Source organism: Crocodylus siamensis, chromosome 6, assembly GCF_052110815.1.
Source record: "Crocodylus siamensis isolate JL-2025a chromosome 6, ASM5211081v1, whole genome shotgun sequence".
Taxonomy (NCBI): domain Eukaryota; kingdom Metazoa; phylum Chordata; order Crocodylia; family Crocodylidae; genus Crocodylus; species Crocodylus siamensis.
Window position 1 is genome coordinate 76,597,743 of NC_143400.1, and position 19,946 is coordinate 76,617,688.

The 19,946-nt window shown below is 40.7% G+C and overlaps 1 protein-coding gene across 1 annotated transcript in view; it reads left to right on the forward strand.

Annotated features, from left to right (window-relative positions):
- Nucleotides 1-19,946, forward strand: part of SCHIP1 (schwannomin interacting protein 1) — a 556,040-nt gene that overhangs the window by 246,169 nt on the left and 289,925 nt on the right.

Genomic DNA, 19,946 nt, shown 5'->3' on the forward strand with positions numbered 1-19,946 from the left:
GAACTTCAAAACTGCCCCTGGCTGCTGCCAGTTTAAGAGGATGAGTGGGGCAGGCAGAGGAATTCTTGGTATGGGTAAGACTGCTGCCCCCACCCTCTGTCCCCACTGTCAGAACCGTGTACTCTTTCCTCTCAATCTCAAAGCCCACGTACCCGACACCCCACCTCGCCCTTGGAATCCATGCGCTCTCTCCCACCTCTCTGGGTTTTTCCTGGGTGCCAACTCTACTTGTCACACCACTGGTAGGTTATGCGAAAAAAAGAAAAGAGCTCTGCTTTTATTTCTGGGATTGCTTTCATAGGTAGACCCTTTTAAACACTTAAGTAATGTCATTTTGTCAGAATTTTAAATGTAAGGTCACTTAAGTACAGTATTATCAAACTAATAGTGAACATGTCTTCTCCTGTCCTCTCTCTTGTGTCTGAGGTTGGTTCTATTAAACCAGACATCACTGTGAGATAAAGCTGAAGTTCAGGTCCAAGCTCAGTTGTTCTTATGGCTCCTCCATGTTGGCTGCTCTGCCCATTTGCTAAATCCTCTGTCTCTCTAGAGTTCCCTCTATCTCTCTTTCTATTGTAACCCTTCCTGGGCATGATCAGATAGAAGGGGCTGTTTCAGGCAAGAACTGCCAAACTGTTACAGTAACCTTACAAATCACCACACAAACTAAAAATGGCTTCTAATTTGCTTACATTTTTCCACAGTGTTTTGATAGGTGGTGCTGTATCCTGCTGCATCAGAAACATTAGATCAGACAACATATCAAGTTTCTAGTTTTGCCAAAATTAGAGTACAAAGATGATGATATAAAACACAGTTGGAGCACAAAGATGAAAACATTTCATGTCAAGAAGAGAATAGTAGCTAGAAGCATCTTTTTAGCAATGGAGAATTTACTGAACAGAAAATATTTTGTGTATCTTTATTTGTCCATATAATTTTATTTTTAATTAACTTTTTAATACCTTTGTAAAACAAAAGCACAAATTTAATAGCGTATGAGAAAAATGTATTATAAGATTGATCAATTGCCATTTAAATATATGGATAGGACTTTCTATAATCTATTGCATATGCTAAGATGGTGTGGGCAAAAATGTATACTGCACATTAACATATAGTATATTAATAAATATCCGCAAAAGATATAAACAGAGGTTCCAAAAGTTCAGCTGCCATTTGAAATCACATGTACAAAAACAGATCAAGCAATTAACTTACCTACACACTCTTCTGTGCTGCTGCTTGCATGTGAAATTTTTGTTTAAATAATTATTTCAGAATTGTAGGGGGAAAAAATCAATTTCTGGCTTTATTGAAGGATTGTCTTTTTAAATGGCAATGATTCTACCTATAAATATGAACAGAAGAAGTATCCAGTAGTTATTTTTTTTTAAACTGCCAAAGGGTGATAAAAAATGAACTAAAATAGTTTTGCTGTTTTACTTGAGGAAGAATATGAAATACCATATGTTCCTCAATCCAAGATGACCCTGAATTTAAGACACTCCCCCCCCTTTATTAAATTTGTGACATGGAAAGGTATAAAGTTTTTTAATTTTCCATGTCTAGAATCTAGTTATTGGAGGGCCCTCTTAAATTCATCCCTCTCATCACTACCACAGGGGAAGTAGTTGCAAGAAGAGCAGCAGCTGGGGGGCAGGCAGCCTGTCACATGCCCTTTGTCCCCACCTTGCCACTGCCCCATCATGCCTGCCCCTTAACTTCCCCCACCACTGCCCAGTGCCTTTTCTCTCTGCTCCTTACATTTGCAGCTCCTCTGGATCTGTCTTCACTGAAGGCATAGAGCACCTGGCCAGGCCAAGCAATAGTAGCAGCTCTGGCTCCAGCCTCCAGCCCTGGTTAGGGTCATGGCTAGAGCCATAGCAGTTCCCCTGCCACTCCATATATCTCTTCACTGCACTCTCCCCTGGTCTATGTGTCCTTTGCCTGCACTCCATGTATCCCTTTTCCCACACCCTCTCCCCATGTTTTGCTTTCCCTGCACCTTATGCTGCCCATCCCCGATGCTTCCCCCTGCACCATACATCCCATCCCTGTGCTCCCCACAGCACCACAGCCTTGCCCTCATAATCCCCCCTGTGCTGCATGCCCCCTTCCCAGACTTCCCTGTGCTTCCTGCACTTCAGGCATCCCTTTTCGTGCACATCCTCACTCCATGCATCTCTTCCCCTGTGCTCTCCCCTGCACTGCACGCTTCCTTCCCATGCACTCCTTCTGTGCCCCCGTACACCATGCCCCCCTCCCCCACCACTCCATAAACCCCCGTCTCCTGCATGAGCCACCCTGGCCCTGTCCAGAACCAGAGCAGCTGTTTACATGGCCTGTACTCCAATCTGAATGGGGAATAGGGAAAAAAAAATCTAATCTTTGATACAAGTAAGTATATGTGGTAATTGTAAATAATATGGGCCAAATATGAGCTGTTCTTCAAGCTAAATTCCCCCTCACTTCATTGAAAGTTTGCTATAACAAGAGTAATAATATCATGCTTATTATAACAGTGCACTTGCAGCAATATACTGTAGTTAGGGCTGTACTAGCACTTGCATTATTCTTTCACAACCAGAGAAAGACTGTGTTTTGCTTTTCCATCTCTGTCAGAATACTGATGCTCCCCCGCATTGTGACATCCCCAGTGCTACGATGCTTCATTGTATTTGAGACTAAGCATGCCTACAGAGGGGATCCATTCAGAATCCATCAATCACGTGCAGGTGTCAGTAATATAGGGTAGGGATTCTCCCTTACAGGAACTAGCTGCAATGAGAAAGATCTTAAACCTATGTAAATCGGCCTAACGTATAGCACAGCTAGGCTGATTCTGCCAGTTTCTCAACGTTTGTAGCCATGATGCAGTACATTGTGATTATGACTTGAATCAATTTTGACTGCATTTTTATCCTGCTCAAGTTGGATTAGCGCTATCATGGTGATGCATAGAATTGTATTCTTGGAAGGTGGGTCCATCACATTGTCACCTGGGCTCCCATAATATACAACTTTGCAATGGAATACTTTAAGGCAGGAATCTACAAGGCCAACAGGCCAGATCTGGCCCTTGAACAGACTGCATCTAGCCTGAAACAGTTCAGGGCATCCACAGAATACTCTAACCAGGGCTACAGAGGAGGCATCCTCAGGGGCCTATTGCCCACTGTGCTTAGCTTTTTCTCTCTGCTGCAGCAGAGGTGGCATCCAAGGGTCCTAGTGCCTGTCTTTTTCAATCTATACCCTTCACAGCTTCTGCTAATCACAGTGAGGGTGCAGGGGGACAGCCTGCAGCAGGGTCTGGGTTGCAAGTAGCAGCTCACAGTGGCAAAAAGGTTGCCAACATTTGCTTTAAGATATTCCTATGACAATGCTGTGGCCCAAGCTGATAATATTTTAGAGGTGCATTGTGTTATTTAGCACCAGCCCTGTTGTGTTGACACGTGGTTTGTGCAGCTGTAGCATTTTAGTTTATCCAGTTTGGTTTTGGAAATTAGCTAGATGTTAAAAGTGTTACATCTTCAAGTGATGTTTTATGGCTATATTCTGCTTTCTGCTCGAACCTAAGCTTCTTCCCTAGGTTTGACCGAAGTCCACTGAAGACGGTCAGTCTTTCAGTCGATCCTAATGGGTTTGAATCAAGTCTGCTACGTCTTCCATGTGTGGTCCATGCATACTGCAATAACTAAGCAATAACAAAATTACATGCAGATAGCATCACTAATACAGGATTATAGCTCTCCCTTAATAGTTATCAAATATTCATGAATGAAAATGTTTGCTGTCCTTGATACTGCTGAGTAATGTTAGTTAAAAAATGAAGACATATGCATATTGCAGAGTCTAACTTTCATAGATGAATCGGCCTTACAGATACTAGGGATCTAAACTCCCAGGCACACTAAGAATGAACATGTATGCAATAAAACCTAATAATAGATTGTTTTAGCCTAAGAACTAAGGGGAATATGCAGTATGTATGCTTTTTTTTTTTTTGCTGTGTATTACAATATGACTTTTCTGGTTATTACCCTGATTATTACAACATATATTGTACAATAAATTCTGTTTGAAATCAGAATTTTATTGCCTTATAAAACTGGGCCATTGAAGCATCTAATCCATCTGGCCTCACATGCCTGCTTGCACTAAATACCATTTTGTCTATAGAAACTCTCTAGCAACATGTATTTGAATGTGTTCATTATAGCTATTGTGGAAATGGTTAACTTTAAAAAAGGATCCTGATTCACAATATTTTTGCTAATTTTGATTATGGGACAATGAGAAAGGAAGAATTATGTTGTACAGATAGTATGAAAGTCACAAGACCACCAGCAACATTGGTGGAATCGCACAGACCTGTATCACTTAGCAAATGTACTTCTGCCTTGCCATAATATTAATTCTAAAAAGTCCATAAAGAACACTTCCTTGCTGTGCTGAGTGTTTAATCAATGATAACTGGATCCTGCCAAAAAGGAAACAAATTATTACTAGCCTGAATAACCTTTACATGGCACATGGCTCAAATGGTTTTTAATATTAGATGCAAGCTCCAAATAATCCAAGAAACTAGCATTTTGCTAATTTGCTTTCTTCTCAGAAGTTGGCTCATACTGGAAGATTAGAAACAAGTGTGAGAAAGCACAGGCTAGCAGCAAGCAGTAATCAACTACCACAGCAGGCAGTGTTTGTGTACTTCATTTCACAAAGAAGTAAACTGCAGTAGCTTGAAACAATTATTTTAGCAATATATTATTAATGTTCAACCTTAAGGAGCAAAACATTCCACCTTTTTTCCACCTTATTCTTCCTTTCAATATTTAGGTCAGATCCACTGTCTATAAAGGTCATTTAAATTATGTAAGTTATCCCATTTCTGGATTGACACCAGTTGTGATATTATTCACAATTCACCCTCAATTTTCTGAGAGAAAAACAATTCCCTAATATGCTAGCTACTTCAGTTCATAACAGCCGTAGAAAAGTTCAGTAATGAAAGGATATTTTCGGTTTATTAGATTGGTTTAGGATCAGTGTCTGGAAAGGTGTTATAACCCTGAAAGTTCCCCAGTTTACTCTCCTCCTAGCCATTCCTGCTCCTCGTGGTGGTTGATGGAAACAAGAATCTCCCACTCTGGGAAGGATTCAACCAAGAGGATTTCATATGCGTCTGGAGCTCCCCCCTCCTCTATGTTGGTCACAAGCCAGGAACACTAAACATCAATAATTCAGATAGAATTCAAGACATTATTCTCTTTTCTTCCTTCTTGTCTGGGATAATGTAATCAGAGTAATACGATGCCTTCAAAATCTTAAAGAATATCTATTTATGCTTCACTTTTCTTATGTTCTGTTCTCAGTAAATCAAGCCATTATGGGTAACATTGATCTACCTGCATTCAGAAAGAATCTGCCAGTATTGGATGTTCAGCTTGAGACAGGTTGGCCAAATTCCTGGAAGCTCCAGTTAAAGGCAATATGAGATGCAGAGGCTCAGTCACTTTAAAACTGGTTTCAATGCACAGAATCAGTAGCTACTCCTGAAAATCAGGTCTTGCATAAGTTTCAGAGCAGGTGAAACAGAAGTTTTGATTGAGTGTAGGCACTGTTAACATTGGGTCTCTTCTTTGAACCTTTTGTCTTACAAATAACCCAGAATAATTTGAGGTAAAATTCCCCCTCTTAAGCAAGAGGAACCTGTGGCATTGTGACAGCATGGACATAGGAGTCATTTAACACAGGATGACAGGCCTTTCAATGAGGATTAACGTAGCAGCAGTTAGCTTCCATTAAACAGGGGTAAGAGCATGTGCATGTGTAATTATAGAGCAGCAGACACGTGATAAAGCTCTGCACCCATTCTTCCCCACAGCAATTTGTTCGTATGTCCATAGCCTAACTTTCACTAGCCTGAAGTAATAGGGCAAAAATGGTGCCATGGCAGGAGCTTGTGTTCAATGGAGCGCTTTCCATTTTTCACATTTCTTTCCAGAAAAAGCATGACTACAATAGGCTTCCTCTGCACATCTCAGAACTTCAGCAAAAAGAAATGTCTCCAGGAATTTCCTGTGACCAGATATAATTACACTGGCCCTGTTGGCAACAGCAGCAAAAATAAATGTCATAGCAGAAGGTAAATTCAGAGTGTCTTCTTCCTTGGTCTGGCTTCAAATTGATCTTTTCTGCAACTCTAATACCTTTTAACTGCCCTCTTATGACCATAAGAAAAAATGGTTTCACATTGATTGAAGAAGGAATTTTAATCAAGCATTCTGATGGTTGTAGTTAATAGGATATATGCCTGGCCTGATGAAACTAATACAGTGTTTTATAGTGCTATATGTACAAGAAATTCTCTCTTGCTGGGAAGTGATAACTATTCTTTTTATAGTGACCATATTATTTTTCACACTGTGTGTAGTGATGAAACTTTGATACCAAACCAATCAGTGAGCTTTGTATAGAAGGGGTTGGGGAGGGAATCAATCCTGCAAGGCTCTGGGCTTTTTCAGCTGCTGTTAACTTCTCTGGGGATTGAAACTCTTTGCAGAATTTGGTTCTATGTCCTGGCTCTCATCCCGCAGCACTGCAAGGAAGTGTTCTTTATGGACTTTTTAGAATTAATATTATGGTAAGACGGTATTACTCCAAAGAGTAGTTGCACTAGAATCAAAGGGGTTACTAACTTGAATAAAGTTGCGTGTGCATAGCTGCTTACAAGATCAAGACCTTAAGCTTCTATTTATTCTCATCTGGGCCAAGCCTAGGTAACTGCTAAGAAACAAATGCCTATATGCTGCAAGCAATATAATAAAAATAAATGGTGCTTCGATCAGACTGTGGTTGATCCAGATGAGATTCTACTACAAAAAGTTAAGCTTAACAATTAAGTTATAGATAAGTTATAGCAGGGTATTTTTTTTAAAACAACTGTAAGATGATTTTCTTCTTAGCGTGCCACTCCCACTGATTTTACATTTTTTGTTCAGTAAATGTAAATGAAAGGAAATTGTTAATATATGTGTTAACAGAAGTTCTCATAAATCCTGTCAAACTACTTCAGGTACCATTTTTCAAGAGCTATGAAGATTTTTTTTAAAGGCAGAAAATAAGAATAACCTTAAAGCACAATGTTTACCACAACACAAGAGTAACATCATTATTTATCATATCCATTGTAACTTCTCATGTTTACTGTGGTAAAGGGCCAGCCAAGAATAGAGCCAATGTACTAGGCACTGCACAAACCTGTTGAGCTGATGGTAGAAGCAAAGCTGTTCCAAGCCATGGAAAACCAGAGGGCTTTGTTCTAGTAGCTTTGAGGAGCTCTTTGCCTGGTTTCACCTCTCTCAAACCTCTCCTGCACAGTGAAGGGAGGATCCCAGCTGGACAAGGCTCACTAAGTGATTGGCTTAAGAGAAAATCACTGAACATGATAGAAGAGAAAGAGTAGAGGCAGAAAAGCACCAGGTATGACCACAGAAAGGTGAGACTTGGAAAGGGGAGAATTTATACTTTAAAATGGCTTCCATACCCATCTCCAGAATTGTGTCTTCTCGGCAGCTGTTTAAGAGATAATAAATCTGTAGCTAAGCAATTCTCGGATTTGTGTTAGACCTGTGCAGATGCCACCCCTGACAGTAGAATAGCCCCACACCTTTATTTTCATGTGAAATCATTGTGCTGATTGCAGGAAAAAAAGCTAGGAGGAAGTGAAGTCCTGCTCACATGTGACACAGTTGTTGCCTGCAGTATTCCAATGAGCCCTTCATTTCAGTAAGTGAGAGTAAAAATGGTGGCAGTGGCTTCAAGATGTCAAAAGCACTTCAGCATGAGAAGAAATGTCCCACATTGCCGTGCAAATGAAACTGGGTTCTCTGAGCATTTGACATACCCCAATTGCTGCACTTTATGAACAAGTGGACAGGTAAGAAAGCATCCTGAGATCTACTAGTGTTTGTGCTAAGGTGACTAGGTGACTGCTCAAGTGAAATAGTCAAGTACAGGTTTCCCTCGCTTTATGCAGGTTCTGTATGTGCAAATTCGCTCTTATGCGATGACCCTTTTTATGCCATTATATGCGAGGTAAATTCACTCTTATGCAACTGGTGTGGTGCAGTCAGCTGCTTCATGTGGTGCATTGTGGGAGTGACATGCACCAAAATATAGTCTCCTGCGTGGATCTGTACTCCTTGCTCATTGTCTGTGACACGTTTCTGTCATTGCCATCCCCATTATGATAGTGCCCTGTGCTTATGTGTACTGTCTGCTGCTGGTGAGCGCCAAAACTGTCTTGTAAAAGTGGTAGAAATGGGTCTGGAAATGGGTCAGCACAGTCAAGGTCTTAGAACGTATCCCTATTTGCTACATTGTAAAGTGGGTTCCCTTTATGCAAATCCAAGTTATGTGCCGTTTTCCAGGAGTGCATGTACAGCATAAAGTGGGGGAAACGTGTAGAACTGGCAATGCCCAGCGCAGGCAACCTCCATCAAAATGTGGCATTGTATATTTATCTCAGTAGTAAGCTGTTATGTTGGTCTCTCTGATCCCCACACATGGGTAGAGGCCATAGAAAGAAATCAAGTCTTGCTGGTATGTGCCTGAGTTGTTAATTGTAGCTTTTCAGTTAATCCTTTGTTTTCTATAAGTGAGTAAAACAACTGTTTAAATAGCAAGAAAGATAGTTTTGTAAGTTGAAGCAGATGGGGGAGCCAATTGAAGTACTTAAACTTATTATTAGGACAAAGCAAGAGACACACTAATCTCCTACCTGGAAAGATTGACCTTGATCTCCAAGCTACTCCTATTCTACAAGCAGTTTGTTTGAGCTTGCCTGTAATTTAAATTTCCCTTTACCCCTTGTAGTGACTTGTAATGCCCCAATACTGTTTCCCTATGTGGTCGCTTTTGTATTGCACAAAGGAACAGCTCCTATTAAAGAAAAGAAAGTGCTTAGGGTGTTGATTTGCCTTGCACTGTGAGTGGTGAGTGATAGTTCACTGCTCTGTAATATATAAGTAAATAAGCACTACTAGGAAATTCCATCTAGGGGTTTTGATAACTACCCATTTAACCTCCAATCTCTTGGTTTATGGTGTGGCCAAAGGCTGTAAATGGAATTAAAGCCTTGTATAATATGGTTGCTTATCGTGCGCACTGCAGTTTACTTAAAAGAATTTCTGAGTTTTAAATTAAATTGAAAAATCTACCCAAGCAAAGTAAGATGCATACTTAAAAAATAATAGACACTTAAATCCAAAATCTCTTGTTTGCAATCTGTCCATGGGAAAAATACTGTGCAACCCATTAGGATTAGAGAAGTATTTAGAGTAACAAGCTATCTGTGTATTGTGGTAGAGTCTTTCCAGGCAGCGATAGCGTTTTGTGTGAAGCTAAACATGAAATATTTAAGTGTGCTGAGTGTCGTATCTATTGTGGCATAAATAAAATCATGCAGAATAACAACTGTAAAAAATCTTTCAGGGAAACTGAACAAATTAGCATGACATACACAAACTCATATTTTCATCATGTTATTCTTTTAAACGAATGTATTTTGCTTACATATATTGATAAGGCATACTAAGCTATATATAATAATAGGTACTGAAAATATTCAGTGTGCATTTCCAGCTTTTCTTACGGTTCCCTCCTTAAACTGATTGGCTGGTGGGGAGAGAAATATATGGTTTGAAGGTCTGTTATGTTTAAATTAATTTTAGAGCAAAGGACAGTGACTGAATATACCTATTATACTCTGCAACACAGTAGATTAATAACAAAATTTAAAAATGTTTAATGTAGAACATGTTTTGTGCCCAAGATGTGAACTTTAGTACATTTAGCCTGTATACCCATTTTTATGTCTATGTCAAGGAATATGTCCCCTGAAGCTCCTCTCCAAAGTTACACAAGACCCTTAGAGGCTTTGTACCTGACCAGAATACAAAGGCACTGAAATTTTCCAAAACTGTAGGAGCAGACATGATGCATCGGATGTCTGCGCAATGCTCCTTTACCCAGTAAATTGTTAAAGAGAAATTCATGGGCTTGTGCAAAAGCAATCACTGAGAATTAAATTAACCTTTTATGCTACCTGATCTGCTTCCATGTGCTAACATCATCCATTAGAGTTCTAATGAGTTGCATTGGACAATATTATATTTTTTACAAATTACAAGATAAAGCTGTGTTACCCAGTGTGATGGAACCCTACAGAAATTGAATCTGACCTTTCCACTAGAAGGCTAAATAACAAGGATTTGATTTGAAATGCGGTGACACAGAGGGGAGGCATATAAAATATTAAAGGGATCCTTTTCCCCCAATAAAATTGCACGCAAATTTTCTCATTTTATACTACATTGCTTTTTTTCCAAAAAAATTCTGTAAAATGACTGTTTTCAAATAAAAAACATGTTTTGAAGTAAAAAAAATTTTGGTGGCAAAATGCAATGTTTTGAACCTTTGACTAAAATAATCTATTTCTTCCAAAGTCAAACTTCCTTTTAAACGTTTACTGTTTTTTCTGCAGTGGATCAGGTATTCTCAAAATTCAAAACAAAATATAAAAAACAGTCCCTGTGTCTTTCAGATTTAATTTCAATTTTTTGTTGTGCATTAGCCCAAAAATTGGGGTTCACAGATCAATGGTATCTTTACAAATCACATTGCAATGCTATATCTAAGCTAGCAGGGCTAAAGCACCCAAGCGACTGCTGCACTAATTCAGATGACCTTTTTCTTGTATTGAGGCTTCATTCAGATCCAGCTGGGTATGACAGTTCCTCTCTATACCTGCTCTTCATTAATCTTGCTCAGGCAGAGATGGCTATTGTCTTCAAATAAGCCTGACTCCAATTTCCACTGGATAGTCTGTGACCCCTGCTGGCTAGCCCTGTACTAGAGCATCCTCGTGCCCCGGCCAGTCCCTCCACAGCACGTTGAGCCAAAGAGGGGCAGCCCCAGCTGGCAGGCTGACCCCCAGAGCCCCCTGCCAGCCAGGGCTGCTTTGACCCGGCTCAATCTGCTGTGTTCCCAGGTGCATGTTCAAACAGTGTGCCCAGGGTGCAAGTTTATTGCTTTGCATTAACATGTATAGACGCACCCATGTCATGTAAATTGATCAAAAGATGCAAGTGTCCATCTGCCTAATATGATGACTGATATACCAGCAAATGTCTTCAGGCTTTCTGTTGGGAGCCAAATCAATCCAGATTTTTTCCTGACTACTTGCCATGTCTGTGAGAGAAATCCCTTATCTGCAGGATATTTAAATATAGGCAAGACTTAACACAAATTTCTCTGACTTCTCCCTGCCTACTGGGTGCCTCAGTACTGAGCAGTCATGTTCAGAACTAACATGATAATAAGGCAAATGCAGTTATTGCCAACTCCCATGACTTTTGGCATTGTTCTTAAAGTCTATGCTTCAGGAATGTGAAACACTTAGCTCTTTCTTTATATATATATATATATATATATAATATAAACTTAGAGATGTATATAAACTATTTAGATATATATAAAAGAAAGAGCTAAGTGTTTCACATTCCTGAAGCACAGACTTTAAGAACAATGCCAAAAATCATGAGAATTCACAATACTGCAAACATGCACATGAAACGGAGCTGCTTAACAAGAGGCAGTCAGGAACCAAGTGCCTTGTACGTCTCACAGTGAGACCTGGAGGACAGAAATACAAGAACTACAGAAATGAGTCGAGCAGCTGAACTGTATGCTAGAGTGTCAAACTGATTGTACCAGGGAGTGTTGAATGTCTAGCTGTGAGGGACTGAACTATCTAGATAACTTTGTTTTTCCTTAAAACCTGCCTGTGTATTCAGCTGTGTTCACGGCTCAGCACAAGCAATGCTCCAGTTAGTTGTGGGTGGTTGTTACAGATGCACCATTGTGCACTGGCTGAATATGAAGATAAACCAAGAACACATTTAGGCACTTGAAATGAAAGGTGTGCCCTGTTCAACTTATAAAAGAACCCAGGCAGGTATGTCATGAAAATCCCATTGACTTTAGTGATGCCTAATCTGTTTAGGTGCTTTTGTAAATCCTGTTAGGTGACAGGCTACATTTTTAAGTGCTCAAATATTTTTGAAATTCTGGCCCTAAGTCCCTACCTGGTGACTGATTCTGTTGCTTCACGGGCTGCTGCAGAAACTTAAATTGAAGCTCAACTTGACAAAGCCTGATTGCTCCCTGAAGGCTGAAGAAGCCCTGGCTTGCCCTGCTAACAGCCATCATTCCACTTTTCTGCCAAATGGTTCAGACAAATTCATCTGTCTTGAAAGGTAATTAGTTTCAGTTGTTGGTCTACCTTCTGAAAGCTGGATTTCAAGGACAGAGGAGTTTTCACCAAAAATCCTTCGAATCCTGTAATCCACAAGGAGATCAGGAAGTAATAGTGTCTGTACAAAGAGAAAGATGGCCTCCAAATGGTCTCATGCCTGCTTCTCATTCAAAGTGACCATTCTGGAATATGTAGTACAAGCTTCCTTCCTCATATTAGGTCAGAACTGTTCAAAACAATTTACTTTTTAGTGCTTGTATATTTTACGAGGACAGGAGACCTTTGCAAGTTCAGTGAGTCCCTGACTGGTCAGTTCTGATAAAGCCTCTGAATTTGCCGTTATGAGCACTGAAAGTTAAATACCTGAAACCACACAGAGTCACACTCAGATTAGCCTGATTTTTCAGACATGCTCAGCAGCTTCAGTTCCTATTGACTTCTGTGGAATGTGTATGTGCTGACTAGCTCTGAAAAATTATATCACTATTTTAGTTGATTGGCTTTAGGTATCCAGGTTTAAAAATGTCGGTCTCTAGTATTATACCTCTAAAGCAGCATACTTTTAGTGGTAAGCAGCATAAGTTTTGACCAGAGACTTAGTTTTTTTGTCAGATATTAAAGAACCCTGCTTCTAGCAGGGGTAGGAGTTTATTTTCCTCCTAAGATCTCATGCTTTGTGAGCAGCGTCTTCTCCTTGGAGAGAATTGGGTCATGTTCCATTACAGGATATTTATCAAATGCTCTCCAGGGTTGCTTCTCCATCTGCTGGAAGCCCTGTGGTCCACTTGTGGTTGCACAGAAATCAGTAATTTTTCTCCCAGATGAGTTGCAGCATTTTTGTGGATAGGGTTACACAAAGGTGGGGGAGGAGGGCAGACATAGCCATCTGTCTCAGAAAGCCCGTGTGTTGATCCTGATCAATGAAATGTCTTTTATTATTCAAGTCTACATGCAGCCAAAGGGTGCTGGGTGCTAGATGTATTTTATAAATGAAGAAAGTAAATAAGTGGGACTATCTATTATAGCTGCTGTTGAGTCTTGCACCTGTGCCTATTTAGTCTGGCAGTTCTGAGAGTAGACAGAACTGAACAGATTGTTCCTAGAGAAGTGACCTGGCTTTCTGCCTCATTAGACTTCAGTTTAGGAATCCTCCTTTGATCTTAAATAGAAGTTACCACTTTTATTCCAAAAGGGGACAGCCATTTCCGCTACAAACATGGGATTTTAAATGATTCAGCATTGTAAGTACAGTCCTAAACTGAGCCAGCAGAATGGTGCTTGGCACACTCCCTTGCCCTGCCCATACCTGGTAGACTGTCATAGATTTCAAAAATATTAGAGGCTGGAAGGGACCTCGATAGATCAGAGTCCACCCCCTGCCATAAGCAGGAAGTCTGCTGAGGTCAGATGATCCCAGCAAGATATGCATCCAAATGCCTTTTGAATGAGTCCAGAGTAGGTGCTTGCACCACCTCTGGGGAAGTCTGTTTCAGACCCTGGATACTCAGACTGTAAAGAAGTTTTTTCTTAAAATGTGTGCACAAATGGAGGAAAAAACCTTTTAATGGCCCTTCCTTTCACTTATTTTATAAAATTCCCTAGTCCCTAGCAGTGGGGTTGCTGAGCACCTGATGAGCCGAAGGATTTATGACTTGCAGCACTCTGCACGGCAAGAAAATCATATTACCCTGCTTTTGTTGGTGGGGAAACTTGAGACGTGAAGAGGTTAAGTTACACGGTATGACCCATGGGTAGAAAACAGAACTGAGGACTTCTGCCCTGTGCTGTAACCATACCATTCTTCCCCAGAGTAGAAAAGAGTTATCCTGTCAGCCCTGGATAATCTCGCTCTTCAAAAGGAGAAGGAAAAACTATTGCCACATTATCTCTTTGTTAGGGAAGCATGAGGCAGTAACCACTAGGGAGCCAGCAAAGGATAGCCCAGCCAAATGCTCCTGAATGTGACTGATGTCATGGCGAAGTTCTAGCCTAGCGCCCACCTGTACTGCCTGTTTTCTGGCCAAGTATTGTACTGTGCAGCATACACAGAGTGATGAACAGATCTTCTGGAAATGGCAGGAGGAATGAGTTGCTGACTGGTTTTTGTTATACTTTTTATAATAAAATCAATCACCTGAGGTCAATACATTTTTCAGAAGTAGAGTCCTTAATATAACATATATGAGACTGGCAATGTTGTATTGTTGATCTTGTTTAACTGATTAGAGACCTGAGTGAAAGTAATTTGTAGTGATATGAAGTGATGACTGCAATAAAAAGATGCCAAATGATTTTCAGTGAATTTCAGAATACTTGAAAACCCTGTCTAATTGTTTTAACAGTGCCTTGATACATCTGTTGGGCGGGGAAGGGAGCAGAGAAAAGCTTGAACTGCCTTATGTAGAAAGGTGCTGTCTGTGAAAGTTATCAGTTTTAACTAATGGAGTTAATCCTTCTTCAGGATTTGAACCAGACTTAGCATTGTTTAAATGAAAATAGACTATTCAAGCAAAGTAATCTACAGTTAGTTGTTTACTTGCCAAAGTAAGTAACTCTCTAGCAGACTGCAGTGGTATAGCCCATGCAATACAGTATGTAAGTTTAAAAATTCCTTTCATATACTTGAATTTTATGAGGGAATTTCTTGGTTTTTTTGGCTGACTTCTCAGTCATTGCTAAGAATGACTATCACAGTATATTTATGTAGCAATACAGAAAGCAGACAATAATAGACACCATAATAGAAAGTCAAAAGTACCTGGCCATTTTGTTTCCAGATTAAAAGACTATTGTCCACTCACAGGAAAATGAGGAGGAAGTGAGCCCCTTTTAGAACTGATGCTTCTCTTCCCATGAGCCACTGCATCATCATAGCGTGGCCCCAAGCATTCCCGTGGCCAGTGGGACTCAGTGCTGCCTCTGTGACATTCAACAGTTTTCTTAGCTGATGGAGTGAAAGACTAGGAACCATCTTCAGGCTGTATGTAGTCCCATGCAGTATAGTTCAATTCACCATGCTTCAATTGAACTGCAAATGCAATGTGATGCAGTCCAATTATTTCACTTGATTATTTTTCATTACATCTTTTTATTTGATGCACCCTTGCACTACATCATCTTATTGAGCACTGATCAGTGCGAGTGTATAGAATGGCCTGGGCAGAGCTGCCTCTATAATGTTGCTAGATTAGGTTTCTGAGAAAATAGATTTAGGGTCAAAAATGAATCAGTCATGAGCTGAGGAAGGGGCAAAAATAACATGGGTTTTGGAGGCTGGGGTTTTTTCCCTCCATTTTTAATAATCTAGTGAGCTTTTTCTTTTCTCTTAATTCCAAATACCCATTTTGGAAATTGCAGTCCTTGACAACTGTCGGTTGAACAGTGAAAGATTTCCTTGTACTCTCTGCATGTATCACAATTATTTCTTTGAAGTAAACTTTATTGGAGTAGTTTTGCCAGCTTCCCAAAGATCTGAGAAGTTAGAGGATACTGATTCCTGAATGTATTTAGCTTAAAATATAAAAGAAAATGCTTACTCCCCATGCATTGAATAAACTATGTTATGTTGAGGCACTTTACTACTAGTCATTCTAATATAATCTCAGTAGTGTAGTAGACAATCAATTGGTGGTTTATTTTACCTGTTACTGAGAGGGGGCAAGAAAAATGCTTGTTAGTTTATGTGCACACTTAAAATGAAAAAGACAACTCTTCTGAGGGTTTTCATGATATTTTTATTTTCTGATTTTGTTCAACAATGAAAATGTATTTTTATTTGCTGGAGTAGAATTTTTTTAGCTTAGTTGCAAAGGAAGAACCAACAAGATTAAGGTGAATGGAATTTGTGTTTAGTGTTGGAAAATGAATTGTTCTAATTAAAACTGCAACTACATATTTCTTCAGTCCACAGTAATCTTTTGGTCACCTTTACAGTGGGCATGCTATCTAATTACCATAGCCAAACTCAAATTTTGATAATTACTGAATCCCTGCTGTTACAAATTCAGACAATATTCCTTGTATTCTCCTAGCTTCATCTCTGGTTCAGTGGTGGTGTGCCTTGCTAAACAGCTGCTGTGCCCACCCTAAAAACCACTGCATTTTGGTGAAGTGATACTGTGCATCTCTGAAATCAAAGGCAGAAAATAACTGTAACTGCTTATTAGTAAAGGTTTCTGGCAAAATGACTTTTTTACATTCCATGGCTGGGGGGACATTGTACAGTAAATCTAAATCTATGTAACACTGATTGCATCAGAATAATGCAGGGTAGGCTACCACTGCAGTAAACACACAAAATACATTAATTGAACAGGTCTCCAAGCAAGTTATGGCTTTAGTGTATAAGAAAAATTTACCACTATGCTCGTGCCAATACTATAGTATACCAGATAAAGGTTGACTGTTATGACAAAATGCTGAGATTAAGGGAGCAGGTGTTTACACAGCTGTTAAGGCACTTAAGATACAAGATGAAGAAATATAAGCTGAATTTGACCAATCAAATGTACAAGAGAAAAATGAAGTACACAAGCACTCAGTTTTAGTTCTAAAATGTAAAATTTCTTGTTGTAACCATGGAGTAAATTCACAAAGGCTTTAGAAGGAATTAGCAATTATCAATTGTAAATATCAGGGCTTAACAGTATAGCAGAAAGCAAGCAATGTATTGGATTAAAGCAATTCATAGTATATTAATTTAAAGAGATGCAAATAATAAAAGCTGAAAGAGGCAAACTCATTTACCTCTTGAGACAAATTATTAAACATTATCATTTTTGTGACCTAATCCACATGCTGTCATGGATCAATGAAGATTATCCATGTTGCTGTGCAAATGAATTAGGCATTCTTGTTCAGAAGAAGATTTTAAAAGCATAGCACATAATTTTAATACGCTTAAAAGTATTACAACTGAAAGCTCTTTTAGATTAAAGAAAAGGAAAAAGCATGTCTTTTTAGAACAGCTGCTTTTAAAAAAGATGAGTTCAGGAGTTGTCTTGACTTTGTGGAACATATGGTTGGACTTGTTTATTTGAATAATTACTGAGATTACAATTCAAAATAGTAAACGCCAAATGCAGTTAAAGAACTGGTTAGTGTCACTGTTAATATGTACATATTTCACTATGCTTTCTAGAATAGTAGGTTAGTTCCCATGCTGATTAAATGTCTACTTTTATTACTTTTTTTGCCTTATTTAATAATTTGAAATAACATACTTATTTGGAAAACTTTAGTGGTAAACCATGAGTTGCAGGTTTTCATTCAAGCAGTTTCTTATGTGCAAATCACAATAGCTGTATGGAGTATGGACAGGGAAGCTAAGATGTATTTAATAGATTTAGGTTTGATTGCACTGGAAATTATTTTAAAACATAATTATTATGAAATAATATGGAATTATTATAATAATAGTTATGGAAAATGTTTTAAACATAAACAGTCTGCAGTAGCTTAAACTCAGTGTATTTGAGTTGTGTTGTCAGAGACCTGCTTATTAATTTGTGTCCCTGAAGAAATAGTTTTTAAGGTCTCAAGTGTTTGGGCCATATTCCAGAAGGATAAAAATAAAAGTTACATAACTAAAATCTCTGGGGTTTTTAGGGAACTTTTAAACCGGGCTTCTAGTATGAAGCTGCCATAAACGGGCAGATCCAGTAAATGGAGGGAGTTCCTTTGAACAGCGGAATCCTCCCATGGTGTAAAGCTAGACAGATGAGGTAGGACTGAAAATGAAACTTAAAGGACAGATTCAACAGTAGTAGTCCTGAACTCATAGGATCTTCATTATCCATGTATTGGATAGGATGTCTTACATGCCTATAAGAGCAAGATAACAACTCAGAGTACAAACCCAAAGATATTACTGACCTCATACACTTCATCCTCACACATAACAATTCCAGTGGTGACACACAGTGAGTGCATGGGGGTGCACATGCACCTCCTGAGAGCGCTGGTGCACTCCCTGACAGGCAGCGCTCCCTGATTAGGCAACAGGCAGGGGGGAAGTGGGGAGCACTGGTACCCCCTCCCCACCCTGTGAGTGCCAGCTGGGGAGTGGGGGTGCCAGGAAATGTACCACTGACACTTTTGAGAGTGCTACTCCCACTTGAGGGTACCCTGTCAGTCAGCGAGATCAGCCACAGGGGACCTCCCCCCAGTTGCTGACTGGCCACTGGGGGGGGCACATACCCCCACCCCCGACCCAGGTGGCACCAGTCACCCATGTTCACTTTTAATAATCAACACTTCCTCCAGACAACGGGCACAGCTATGGGCACCAAAATGGCCCCACAGTATGCCAACTTTTTAATGAGCCACCTGGAAGAAGGATTCCTCAAGGACTGCACCATCAAACCCATACTATACTTAAGATATATTGATAACATCGTCATCATTAGGACTGAAAACCTGCAATCCCTGACTGAGTTCCATCAGAAATTCAACAGTCATCATCCTTCCATCTGACTCTCTCTTGAATACTCCAGCACCAACATTTCTTTTTTAGACATGATGATCAGTATCCAGAATGGTAAAATACAGACCACATTATACAAGAAACCCACAGACCAACGTACATCTCTCCACAGAACCAGCAATCACCCTAAGCACACTGTGGCAGGGCACTAGGTGTGCCTGCCACTTTAAGGCCCTGGAGCTGGCAGCCTCCAGGTGCCTAATGAGGGCAGCCATTTTAGGCTCAGGGCTGCCTATATAAACGAGGCAGTTTGGCTGCTGGTGGAAGAGGCAACAACATTGCCTGGTTTGAGGGCTGCTGAGTTTCATCTGGAGGTAAGGGAGGAGATGTAAGGGATGGTAGGAGGCTCCTGGTCCTGGGTACGACTGGAAACTACACCCTGCTGGGAGTGGGTGGCTTGGTGGGGCACCCGGTGGCACAGGAGCCTCCAGGAAGTGCCAGGCCAGTGATCACCCCAGTGTAAGGTGGGTCAAGGTGCCTTAACCCCTAGCCCTCACCTTAGGGTGGGTTGCGGTACACCGGAGGTAGTTGTGGGGGTTTGAGACCCCAAGGGGGAGAGTTGCGGCCAGGCATGGCTATGGCCACCTGAGCCCACCTGTGGAGGGAAGCCCCAAGACCCCGAGTAAAGGGGGCATTACAAACAGTGTGGAGCCCCCAGTTGTGAAGGAGGCAGCGTGTGGAGCCCTGTGAAGGGAGAGGGGCTCAGCCAGAGAGAGAGCTGAATCCTGACCCCAGTAAATCCTCCAATGTAGGGAGGCAGAGTTTGTGTCGAATATAACATCTGAGCACCCCAGCTGAGAGGGGGCCATGCTGAGGAGCCCAGTTGAGAAGGGGCAGCATTGTGGAGCCACAGTGAGAGGGGGCAGTGATCAGAAGCCCCAGGGAGAGGGCAATGTGGAGCCCAGTGAAGGGAGAATGGGGGCTCAGCCAGAGAGAGAGCCGAGTCCTGACCCCAGTGAGTCCTCCAAAGCGGGGAGGCAGAGATTGGTTCAAATGTAACACCAGTAATAGTACCACGACCTGCTGCCAGGAGGACCCAGAGAGGGGGACCCTGGGAAAAGAGTACAGGTCATACAGCAAGGCCTGCCAGAGCTTCCCCTGACTGGCTCAGGCTGAGGCCAGGACCAGGAGGGTCAG